Genomic DNA, 12,871 nt, shown 5'->3' with positions numbered 1-12,871 from the left:
GCATTGGCGCCTTCCTTTCCTAAATTGAGATAGCAATACGGCTGCTCTGAGTGCAAGGGAGACAAATTACATTCGGTCGAGCCGGACGGTCGGACCGACCGAATCCAGTTTGCTTGTTATACGCTAGTTATTCGGGTGTGTTATTTGGTGTCCGTGTGACTGTGAACTAATGTTAAACAAAAGATTAATTAACGTGTGTCTTTAAAAACAGTTTGACGAGGTGACAAATGGATATGTGCTAGTTGGCTTCCGTGTACGTCCCGAAACGGTAAGTAAGAATGCAGTTTATTCCCTCTCCCGGCCCTCTTGGAAGAATGCAACGACTCAAGCGCACCTTGTTTAAAAACTTGAATCAATACAATTACAGGCGTAATCGATTGTTGGGGAACAAGTTACTTATTGGGCCAGATACCTCAACTTCCTTGAATTCCAAACAAAAAGCTATCACGTTTCTGTGTGAATTTGATAACCATTCATTCATAAGCTTTTATTAATGAATTTCACGTTATATATTATTTATTATTATATATTTGGATAAAGTCAGCTAAATAACAATTTTGACGCCTACATGAACCCGAATATAATAGTGTAAACCAATTCTAAATCGTACTTGCTTAAGTCTGTTCACATCGATTATTTTTGAATGAAATTAATGAGTTCAGTAGTTTTTAAGGAAAGTTTGAGCCAATATATTACGAATTTAGCTCATTATTTTTATCGGGTGACCTTAATACAACAAAATTAAGATAATTGAAGATGTTTTTATTATACACATTGTTGTAGGTGTGCCTGTCACCTATAATTGTAATTCTTTAAATATTTTTTCTTGATTTTTCCATCCTGTTATCTTACGTCATATTAAGACTCCCTTGGAATAATAAAATAACCCATAAGCCAATCAATTATTAACAGCTTATATATTAATAATTTTGTATTTACCATGTTTTTTAAAGAAGCGATTGGTACTTTATACGCATTTGGCAGGAATGGTACGTTTATATAACACGACACGGTCTTCCTATTTACGGTAAAAACTTTATGGTCAACTGATCAAATTTCTGTTATTAAAATAATGTCTCTTTCGTTGTTTCTAGGCTGTGATAATAATAAACAAATTAAATTTAGTTAAAATGGTTTCACAAGAAATATTATTCGAAGAATGTTTTTTTTATACATTTTAAGATTTGGATTTTAATTCGGCCGTCGCGACTTTTAATCCCCAAACCATTTAAGGAATGACTTAAACAATACACCTTTTTTTATTTTCAAGTATTATTTAGATGAGACATACTCACACACACATAGTAAACAAAAATAATGGCACTTGAAAATCGTTGGACATGTTTATGATTCATTCGCAGAATAATGAACCGGACATTCTTGCGAACCATTTTTGGAACGTCTCCATACGATAAACCACGTGTGATAGTTGTGAATCTGTGGTATTTGTTTACTGTGAAAAAGTTTTACGCTAGACACGATAATATTCTGTAATAGTAATCTGTGTTTACATTTTCATATATTGTCTGTCTGTCTTGTATGTATTTCATATATTTATTTATAAAAAAATCCAATTTTTATTTTTAGAGAACTTGTATTTCTTTTCATATATTTTCGTGCGATGTGTCTTTTCCTTAGTAGTTTTGTTTCCTTATTAAATAAATAAATATGAGCGACGAATACTACAGGTACATACAATGTACTCGTGCGGCAATGCGGCAATAGTATCGGCCTTAAATTGAATAGGATTAATATGTTTATTAAATTACGTTACTTAAATATAACCCAGCTGCAAGATCTGAGAGTTGAAGCGATACTGGATACTGGATACAAACAACGAACAATTCACAATCCTTTTCAGTATTGTGGCCAACCGTTTTTATTTTTTATTGTCCTCACGAGACGCTGAATGAAATTTCCAAGTCTTATGTATTCTAGATGGGCATAGAAAGCTTGATAGAAAGGAACCGTCTGGCAATATAAAAGCTAAAATGAACTAAACTTTTGTAAAAAACGCGACACTACGCTGTTGAATGAGAATTTTCTTTTGAGACGCGAAGTAATCTTTCAAAAATATATTTAGGCCGGTAAACAATATAATATTCTAGGGTTTTTTATTTAATATTTGAGCTATGTTGGCCTTAAGCATGCTCATTCTTGAGGCCGTAGGTTCGATCTCCAAATCGATGCACCAATGGACTGCGCGCAATTAACGTTCGCAGAACGATAATGAAAAAAATCCTGAGGAAACCGGCATACCTTAGAACCAAAAAGTTAACAGTGTGTGTCAGGCACAGGCTTATCACCTACTTGCCTATTAGATTAACAAATTACATATATAAATCTGAGGCCCCAGCAATTAGACAAAAAATAGGATATGTATTTAAACCTACATATATGCGTGTCCGTCACTCACTCGATAAATAAACAGTGAGGCAAGGCAATCAATATAATTATTATTTATATATATTCATTTGTTTTCTCTATGTTTTACACAAAACAATGAGTAAAACGGGAATCAAAGAAAACATTTCTTTAATTCTACGGATGTTCTCTGCTATGAAAGACGAGTTAAAGGAATAATATAAATTGGCTTGTTAGTGCAGCACGAGCTAATAAATAATTTTATCTTGTTATCCAATAGTGTTTTTATAAATGAATACGAATTATTAGTCAATATTTTATAACTAGCATATTCAATAAGATTTTATAATAAGAACAAGGAGGTTGTAAATAATATATCTATTTGAAGGTTTTTTCAACAGTTTAATGCCAGTTCTTCTCTTCCGTTCTACGCCCTTGATTTGAGAACTGGCAGTAAATGTAAAATTAGAAGCATTTAATGTCATATTTCTTTTTTTGACATTTATAAGTGTACGTATATGAATAAATGATTTTTGACTTGGACTTTTTTTACAGTAACTAAAAAATTGCGGTATTTTTCTGCCCATATTGGGCAATTAAAATGTCATTGAAAATGCGAATTATAAAGCTTCGATCAAAAATTCATTGTTAATGTGTCCCGAATAACACACAGAGGCAAGTCAGTATAACACAATACATAAATATTTTTTTACTTATTATCCAATTGTGTTTTTATTGATAGAAGAATAGGTACGAATTTTTAATCGATGCTATATAATAAAAATATTCAATGAGATTTTGATGAGAAAATCACGCAATTTTTAAGTTACAAAAGTTAAAAGTTAGTTTAATATAAAGATAACTCGTTAAATCAAAAGTCAAACTCATTTAATTATATCAGTAACACTTACGATAAAATTGTAATTATAAAATTGGACAGCAAATGATATATGTATGTATATTAAATATATCTAAAATATATATATAAACTCGTAAATTAAGTTAAAAAAACCTTTTAATGAATATTACTTACCTTGTTCTACAATATGTATCCCGAATATACAAATATATAAATGTCAGTATAGCACAGTACATCGAATCGCCCGCTAATAGATTAGATAATGTCTGAAGGGTCAATTTCTTTAATCAAAGACGTCATCGTAAAATGTGATGATGATGAATGTTGAAATTAATGGAGAAACTTTACGACGGACACCCGTCAATAATAAAATACTGTTCAAAATTACGACTGCTAAGACCTTGTAACGACGAAATTTTTAAAGCTTTGGGCATTTGGATCATTGTACCAACTTGTCAAATTTGCAGACCACGATCGCTAAAGAACAAGAATTATTTAAACAATGTAATTAACTGATTAATTAATTATTCGTTAAAGGCGATTTTTAGTTCCCTCATTACGATGTCGGTAATACCATGCTTTGTCATAAATCTATTTTAACGGAATTTAAAATTTAAAATACGCGTACTTAACCACTTCAAAAACAGAGGTTAACTGACCTGTTTGTGATACAAAAGGATTGAATTTTTATTTGATTTTTCTTAATTTCGAAGTATAACAAATTTCACAGAAACTAAAATTCCAGTCCAGTCAAGAAAAGAGCGTACCATTTCTTAAAAGGCCGGCAACACACATGCGAGACTTCTGGCAAGGCCTCCTGACCGATTGCCTCATATAACAAAAAAAGTTATATCCTAGTCCAACAGTTCACTATCCTAGATTCATCTTCGCGCGCTCTTCATTTCAAGGTCCAGTTAGAGACGCCGCACAACTTCAATTTACCTTGTCTTTGGCAAGCCTCGTAGTGACTCAACCTGTAAGTTTAGTAGGGTTCAGCGTCGAGGCTATAGTGTCCACTCTGTCAATCGCAATACGTTTTACTAATTTCTAGACAATTGTTTTTAAACATTACATGTCCAAACTCACCGTTGATAAATGATAAAATAAATAGATAATAAATAGTTATAACATCCCTTATAATCGTACTGAGTCGTACCTCAAATAACGATGTTTTGTCTTTACCACTCTTTACACGTTTATGAATAAGATCTGTGTTCGTATTTGCACTAAAGTGGTGTATGTCAGAAATCACGTAGGCAACGCTTTATCATTACTAAACATTGTTTATGATATAATCTTAAAATAATTATGATTATATCAACTAGTTTGCGTATTGTTTACGTTTGATTAGTGATTCGTGACGGTGTCACTGTTACATAGCTATTTATAGGGTTTAAAGTATTATCTGTAAGAAACCTTGGATCATTCTATACTAACGATAATATTTCAGGCAAATTGTAAAAAAAACAACCTCAAACGGTTATTTAATGCAATGTCTGCTGCGCACCACCACATTGTGGGACAAGTTTCTCACTGAACTGTTGTCGTATTTGTTTGACTTAGGGTCGTTCAAGAAAAGGACGCACCAATTATTTTTTGGCTGGCAACGCACTCAATGACAATACATCTGTTATAAAAAGGTTCGTGCGTACAAAGGTCACATGTCAGAAGTGAAATTTCTTTGTAAATTAATTATTACTAAGGTAAAAGACCCAATAGATGTACCAGTAGGTATATGATCCCTCCATCTACTTGTATATCTATATTAACACTATTTACACGCTGTATACGAGCTAATGGTAATATAAATAAATAAAAAATCGGCACTCACTGAACAAGACGTTATGCGACAGAATTGCCATCTAAAGTTCTAATATGTAAATACCAAATAAATACTCAATGTGTATTTTTCCTCCATCTCCCTTTCTCTCTCTCTCCATTTTCTTAGATAAAAATGCTGCACATCTTCGTGACGATCTGTAAATTTTTTATCATCATACTCTCAGGAAGTTTCAATTCAAAAAGGTTCTATAGATCAAAAAAGAACATTTAAATATTACAAAAAGTATATTTAAAAGAAATGAAATATCAATCTCAAACTGCCAATATCAGAATAGATCAATAATAAAAATGTTCAATTTAGCGGCAGAGATACTACAACGAAATTAAAAACTTTCTACAGAGTACCAGTACTACCTGCAATAGATCTGATCCCTCTGCATTTTTGAGGTCTCTCAAGCTCCGTTGTGCTGATTACAAAAAATGTAGTCGTGGGGTACAAAGACGCAATGATCTCTATTGAGGATAACCGGCGTAGATCGACTGTTGGCATACGTTGGAAGGCTTTCTTTACTACAAAACTACGACAAATAAACACACCTTACTTAATACAAATAGCAAAAAATGTACTATAAAATACACCAAAAAAGAAACTATTTAAATGAAAAATTGTTTAATCGGTACTGTATCCAAATTTATGAAACACTTCAAAACTGCAATGACATTGTAGCGACAATCTATTAATTTACTTTCCTATTATTATTAATTACCATAACTTGGCGACTAAAAAGAGTGGCGGATAGTTTATTGCCAGTTCTTCTCTTCCGTTCTACGCCCTTGATATGGCAACTAGCAGTAAATGTAATATTAGAAGCATTTCATATATATATATATATATATACACAATGTATACAATCAATAAATGATTGTAAATTTGTTATTTGGAAAAGCGGAAACAAAGAGAAACGAACTATGACCGAACAATAAATAAAAACACTCCCAATACCATCTGTATTGTCCCACTCTTGTAGTCATTTTATTATCCCATGATATTCCAGAAACTTATGAGAGTTCTTAAACTGAAAACGCACTCAATGTAAAATTTTAAAAGCCCACATTAAACTTTTTAAAGCATATGACATTATTCGTGGATAAAAGTTGTAAAAACGCATTGAATCCGAGTTCTCCAAGTCATTAAGGAGGCCTTTGTCCAAGGGTCGTAATGGACTGTTACTTTACGTTTGCCTTTTGAAGCATTGTAATGGATAACTCAAACAAGTTCAGGGCACTCATTTCGAGCATTGTTTAAGCTGAATATAGCTATATATATGGCTAGCTTTTTTTGTTCATGTGCTGCGAAATTGTTGTAAATGATTTCTTGACATCGTTTAGAAAGCTATTAGTTATATATATATGTCGCAGTAAAGTAGTTAAATAAGAGAGTTCATTGAATCTCTAGACAGTTAATTAGAAATCGATATTAAATCAAGTCTTAAGCAGATTTACTGCAGTTTATCCCCCCCTCTTTCTTCTTGTATCACGTTAATTGGCATACAAAAGCGTTTTTATCAAAACATACATTTTAATTTTCGCTTATTTTTACAAAATACCTTTTTTTTGTGGAGACCTTCCACGCCGTGGCTGGTGGAGGGGTTATCTGTACAAAGACTAAAAGCCCACGAAGGCATCATCAATCGCCCCAGACAGGGCACAGCAACAGCGTAGCCTTGTCCGCATCCCAATACCACAATATGTTAGCTAATTACTAATTATCATAAACACGCTTCATTTGCACACATTCGCAACAAGTTAACTCTACAATACCTCACACAGGCAATGTTCTGGAATTCCATCAAGATAACCTAACACTACAATCTTCATAGCCATAATTAATCTGACACGGCAGACGGATCTCGGAGATTATCAAATGAGCCGTTTGTCTATGAGAAAGATTAATTAATGTAATTACCGACTGTGAGACGTTTTAAGGTCTTGCGGGAACATGAGACAGGTATTTAAGGCTTATTGGGGCAATGTACATGGTGTAAATAAACTGTGAGTTAGTTTGGCTGGAATGTTGATAGTTTCTTATTGCACTGTTGTGTGTGTGAATGATTTTATTTTTATTTATTCGTAATATTTCACCCCCCTTTATATTAATTTTCATATATCGCGATTTCAGTCCCCCATATAAGGCAACGTTCAAATATAGTACTTATTGGCTCTCCTAATTTGGTATTACACATATTAATTATTTTCGTTTTTATATTGTCTATGCTTGAAAACGAAATGAATTTTAGAGGATTTCTACAAAAAAAATACGTTTATGTACTATTATTTTTGAGAGCTTTGCATACATTTGTAATTTGTACGCATTTATTTCGTTCATAACGTCTTAATATTCGATTTCTTTAACGAGAAATGTAAACGTGAATCATTTGTACATAACGCGTTAATTACGATATCGACAGCCCGGACTCTCAAAAAAAACCAATAATTATGTAACTATTTATTAATTAAACTTATAATTAAATTACATAGAATAGATCCGTAGTCGATGCAAGACACGAATATAATGCAAATATATTTTATTAAATTTAAAATGGAAAAATGCGGTAAATGATGAGGCAGCAAAACGATTCCCTGAAGCCCGCACGTTAACCATACACGTGCTGCAACGTTAGCGATCTTCTTTAGGGTACCGTATGTAATTCCTCCATCCCCAGAACAGCAACTATTTGAGCACTTTGAGGGAAAATGTTGCTGGTACTTCATGATTTTCAGAATCAGGAACAGAATGTTTAGGGTTGCTTCTTGGTTCTCCCCCTGGTGTAGTAGAGTTCTTTCGCAGGTATCGTCGAAGAGTATAAGCAAGGAAAATTATAACTATACCTGTGCATAGAGGGGCAACATTGTAAGGTATAGTGAAGAATGAAAGTGGGCGAGTCGTATGGGGTTCTGTAGCATAATTCTACTTTCCAGGTGATCTTCAGCGGCTGTCCCTTGATTTCATTTCATCTTGGTTATCTTAAATATATCTGTTCGTAGTGAATATTCATGAGGAATGGTTGCTAAGTAACTGCCTGATAAGGATAAATATTCCTGCCGTTCACATCAAAGTTCGACTTTTGTGGGATTCGGGAAGACAATAGTATAGTGTCTATCATCCAGTTGTTCCATAGCTTGCCTTGTAATAGAGACTTCAGTGGGGCTGCATGATTTATCTAAAGATTGATTAATGATAATACTCCGGATACAATCTGCGTGTTCTCGTAGCAGATACTGATTTGTGCTTTCCTCACAGAGAAGGTATTCGCCAATCTTCGGCATTCGGTTTGCAAGTACATGAAAAATCTCCCATCGGTTGCTATGAAAGGATATAGGTATAAAGGTCTAGTGGAATATATTAGGAACAATGGATAGCTAAAATAAGTCGTAACTATCTTTAGAATATATACCTATAATATAACTACCTGGTTTTATAAGATAATAATATTCTCTAAAATCAATATCTAAAATTTCATTATTTCTAGATTATAAATTTCTCTTAATTAACTAATGATGTATCCTAAGTTAACTATGCCTATCATACTATAATGCGTGCTCGCTGCACGTATAAATCCTATAAAATATTCTCTTTTATAAATCCTATCTAGTTGAATTTCTTAAAATAATCCAACTGTTCATTTATTCATCCTAAATATTATATAATAAAGGAATGACCAATTTAAAGGGTAAAAGTTCATTGTCAAGAGTCTCAAGTTTTATCTCTACTGTCTTCGTCATTGTCATTATCAGTATTAGTCGGTACCTGTAACAATTTGGATGACTTTGGTACTCGTTTCAAGCGAGATTTAGCGACAGGTCCTTTTTTCTTTGAAGTGTAAATGTGTATGGGAAGGTCTGCAAGAACTGTGTCGTGAGTGTATCGTGGTGCTAACTTCTGTCTACTAGCTAAGGGGTTCTTAATAAAAACTTGCTGGTCGGGTACATATTCAGTTTCTGGCTCACGATTTTTATTTCTATTAGTCATTAAATTCGTACGATCAATAGTTGTAGCTTCATTAATCATTTCATATACCGTTTTCATTTGGTCTCTATGATTTATAATATACTGTTGCAAAAGGTGTTCGGCTAAATTAAAATCTAAAGGGTCTCTAGGATCAAAATGACCTCTAATAATATCGTGTGGTCTACATTTGGTGAAACTATGTACTGAACTGTTATAAGCTAAGATTGCATAAGGAATTTGATTTATTGTAGGTTCATCCTTATTTTTCAGATGAAGAATACGAAGGTGTTCTAGTAAAGAAGAATGGAACCTTTCAATAATTCCGTTATCGTTAGGTGAATGAGCTAGTATTCTATGATGATTAATTTTATGTAGTCTAACAAATTCTGCGAAAAGTTGATTAGTGAACTCAGTCCCGTTATCTGTCACAATAGTCAAAGGTAGTCCATGATGAGTGCTGAAATTTAATAGACCTTGGATAATACTAATAGCTGTACCATCTCGTAAATGATATGCTTGGCCGTATTTTGAGAACGAATCTACAAAGGTAAGGTATTTTTCAGCTTGCACTGTGAATAAATCCATATGAACTATCTCATACGGTTTTGTTGCAGGTGGTACTATATTAAACTGTGGTCTAATTGGGTTTCTGTCATATTTAGTCTGTCCACAAATTGTACATTCATTTATGTATTTAGTAATTTCTTCCCTCATTTTAGGCCAATAATAACGACGTGACAAGGCTAAATAACATTCATTAATACCTCTATGGTTAGTTTTACCTTCATGATAGTGTTTAATTATTTCTTGCTGTCGTAAGTACTCCTTAACATCTTCTAGCTCGGTTTTTACTAAAACTAGATGCATAGAATTACATTTAAAGTTATTTTGTAAAATCGGAATTATCGAATACATACCTAATGGTGGAGTTATTTTAATAGCAGTTTTTATCTTAGGATTGACGTATTCTTTTACAGCATTAATGACGTCTTGTTCTAATGAAGATTCTGAAACTTGTATATGTGTACGTGTGTGGGTATCAAAAGGCTTAGTTACATGAGGTCTTCTTTTAATATCACCTACTATAGTTAAGCAAACCTGTTTATGGAATTTATTCAGAGGTTCGTCTGTAATGGGTATTTCAAGAATAGGATTTTCAGCGGATGTATGTGCTGTTGCAGTAGTTGAACCTGGTGGTTCAGGTCTTATTGACACATCTATACCACATTCTTTAAGAAGTGATTCTATTTCCTCGTTATTAATTTGTACACGGGATAAAGCGTCTGCGTTAGTATTAAACTTTCCTTTTTTATAAATCACTGTATAGTCATATTCACTCAGTTTCAGTCGCCATCGTGTCAGTCTCGAGTTCGGTTCCTTTAAATTCATAATCCACTGAAGTGGTTTATGGTCTGTTATAATTTTGAACTTCCTACCAAACAAATAAGGTCTAAAATACTTAGTTGCCCATACAATTGCCAAAAGTTCTTTCTCGATCGTACTGTAATTTGATTCACTGTCGCTTAATGTTCTAGAAGCATAGCAGATCGGTTTATCAGAGCCTATTGTGCCTTGTGAAAGTACTGCTCCTAAAGCTACATTAGAGGCGTCTGTTGTCAGAATGAATTCTTTATTGAAATCGGGATATTGTAAAATAGGATCGTTAGTTAATAAAGTTTTGCATTTCTCAAAACATTTTATATATTCGGAATCTAAAGTTATTTTCTTAGTCTTTTTAAGACATTTAGTCATCGGTTTCGTCAAACGTGCAAAATCTGGTATGAACTTTCTATAATAACCTAATAATCCTAAAAATTGTTTAATTTCTTTTGTTGTTTTAGGTAAAGGATAATTTTCTATGGCTTTAACTTTATCAGGATTCGGTTTAATACCTTCATTACTGATTATATGACCAAGGTAAGCTGTTTCAAGTTTCAAGAATTCAGATTTGTCCATCTGGATTTTGAAATTGGACTCTCTCAATCTACTAAATACTTTTTCTAAATTAATTATGTGCTCTTGCAAAGATGTACTGAATACTATAATGTCATCGAGGTATACTAGACATATCTCATTTTGTAAACCTTTAAGGATATTATCCATTACACGCTGAAATGTGGAAGGGGAATTCTTAAGTCCCATCGGCATACGTAGAAATTCAAAATGACCGTGTTCTACGTTAAATGCGGTTTTCGGTATATCTTCAGAATTCATCTCGACTTGATAAAAACCAGATGCAAGGTCAAGGGTGGTGAAATACTGACATCTACCTAATTTGTCTAAAACGTCGGTGATGTTCGGAATTGGGTATTTATCGTCAATAGTCTTTTCGTTTAACTTTCTAAAGTCCACTACAAGTCTCCATTTTTGTCTACCAGAAGCGTCAGCTTTCTTTGGTACTACCCAAATGGGTGAGCTCCAAGCAGAGTCAGAGGGTCGTATTATACCTTGTTCGAGCATTTTACTAATTTGTTCTCTAACTTCCTGACGGTGTACAAAAGGATATCGGTAACTTTTGGTATAAATTGGGTTTTCATCATGAGTTCTAATGCTATGTTTGATTCTATTAGTGAAAGTTAGTGGCTCGCCTTCAATGTAAAATATGTCAGCGTAGCGCTTACAAAGAGTAACTAAATTAACCCGTTCTTCACTATTCAAATGGTCAGTTCTAAGTCTGTCTAAAACCTGTTTTACTCTATCCGAGTCCGGTTCAGTATAGGAACTTTCAAAGTTAAATAAGTCAAGTCGTAAAGGTCTGTCAATTGGAATTACAATGTCTTCGTCTGTCATATTCTTAACCTCTACTGTACCAATCTGATCAGTCACATTAGTAATACATTCGTGTACAATGCAATTACCTAATAATTGTTCTGGTATGAATACGTCACCATCGCTATGATGTATCGGTATACTAATTAAACGAGATGTTTTGGCCGGTATTATTTGATCTGTATATCTTTTACATTGATAACGCAATAAAGGAATTTTCGCATTTTCTGTTATTAATATATCATCTCTAAAATCAATTCTACAGTTTTCTAACAAATCCAATCCAATTAAACCATCGAAATAATTATGAAATTTATATATAAATAATTTTATATTCTTAACATCATTAAATTCAGGAAAACTAGGTACTGATATCGAATGTTCATGAATGCTTGTTACTCTAGAGTTGGTTACTTCAAAAGGATCATACATTTTCGGAATATTACTGAAATATTTATCCACTGCTTCAGGGCTTACAAATGATTGGTTTGCGCCTGTATCTATGAGAAGTTTTAAAGGTGGATTATTAATTTTAATATAAGGCAATTCTTTCTTTGATTGTAAATTTAATTCTATTCTGGTGCGGATTTCTGATTGCTCTTGTGAAAATCCTGACTTTTCCTACCATTTGGATATTTCGATTGAATATCTTTACTAGCTTTACTGGTACTAGGCCTATTACTTTCATAGCGAATATCCTCTATTGGTGGTAATTCTTGTTGTTCATAGTATTGATTGTCATCATAGTCATAATTACCATATTGTCCGTAATAATCACTTAAGTCATAGTCGGTGTTATAATAATTGTAGTCAACATAGTCATTGCCATACTCATAATCATCATAATCATAAAATTCATTAAAATTAAGTTCTTTAGATTTAAAGTAATTTGATGGAGGCGGATTACCAAATTTCTGCCAATCATGTCCAGGAATTTTCGGTGGCAAGGGTTTCGTCACGAAATGACTTACCCCACTCATAGGTTTAGGACCAGAATTATTATGTACAGGATTCCTATTAGGTATTCTGAAACCACTATTATAGTTAGGCAACGGTGCTCGGAAAATTTGCTGAGTACGCGTTGGATA

The 12,871-nt window shown here is 33.2% G+C and overlaps 1 protein-coding gene across 1 annotated transcript in view; it reads left to right on the top strand.

The window, feature by feature from the left end:
* The first annotated feature begins 103 nt into the window (after positions 1 to 103).
* The window catches only part of LOC110998252 (interference hedgehog), a 76,807-nt gene continuing 64,039 nt past the window's right edge, over positions 104 to 12,871 (top strand). Inside the window, exon 1 of the mRNA XM_022266839.2 lies at positions 104 to 268. The gene's annotated coding sequence lies outside the window, so the exon portion shown is untranslated. The remainder of the gene's footprint in view (positions 269 to 12,871) is intronic.

This window comes from Pieris rapae, chromosome 19 (assembly GCF_905147795.1).
Source record: "Pieris rapae chromosome 19, ilPieRapa1.1, whole genome shotgun sequence".
In the NCBI taxonomy this organism is placed as follows: Eukaryota; Metazoa; Arthropoda; class Insecta; order Lepidoptera; family Pieridae; genus Pieris; species Pieris rapae.
Note: the sequence above shows the minus strand (reverse complement) of the source record. Positions and strands in the feature narration are given on the sequence as shown.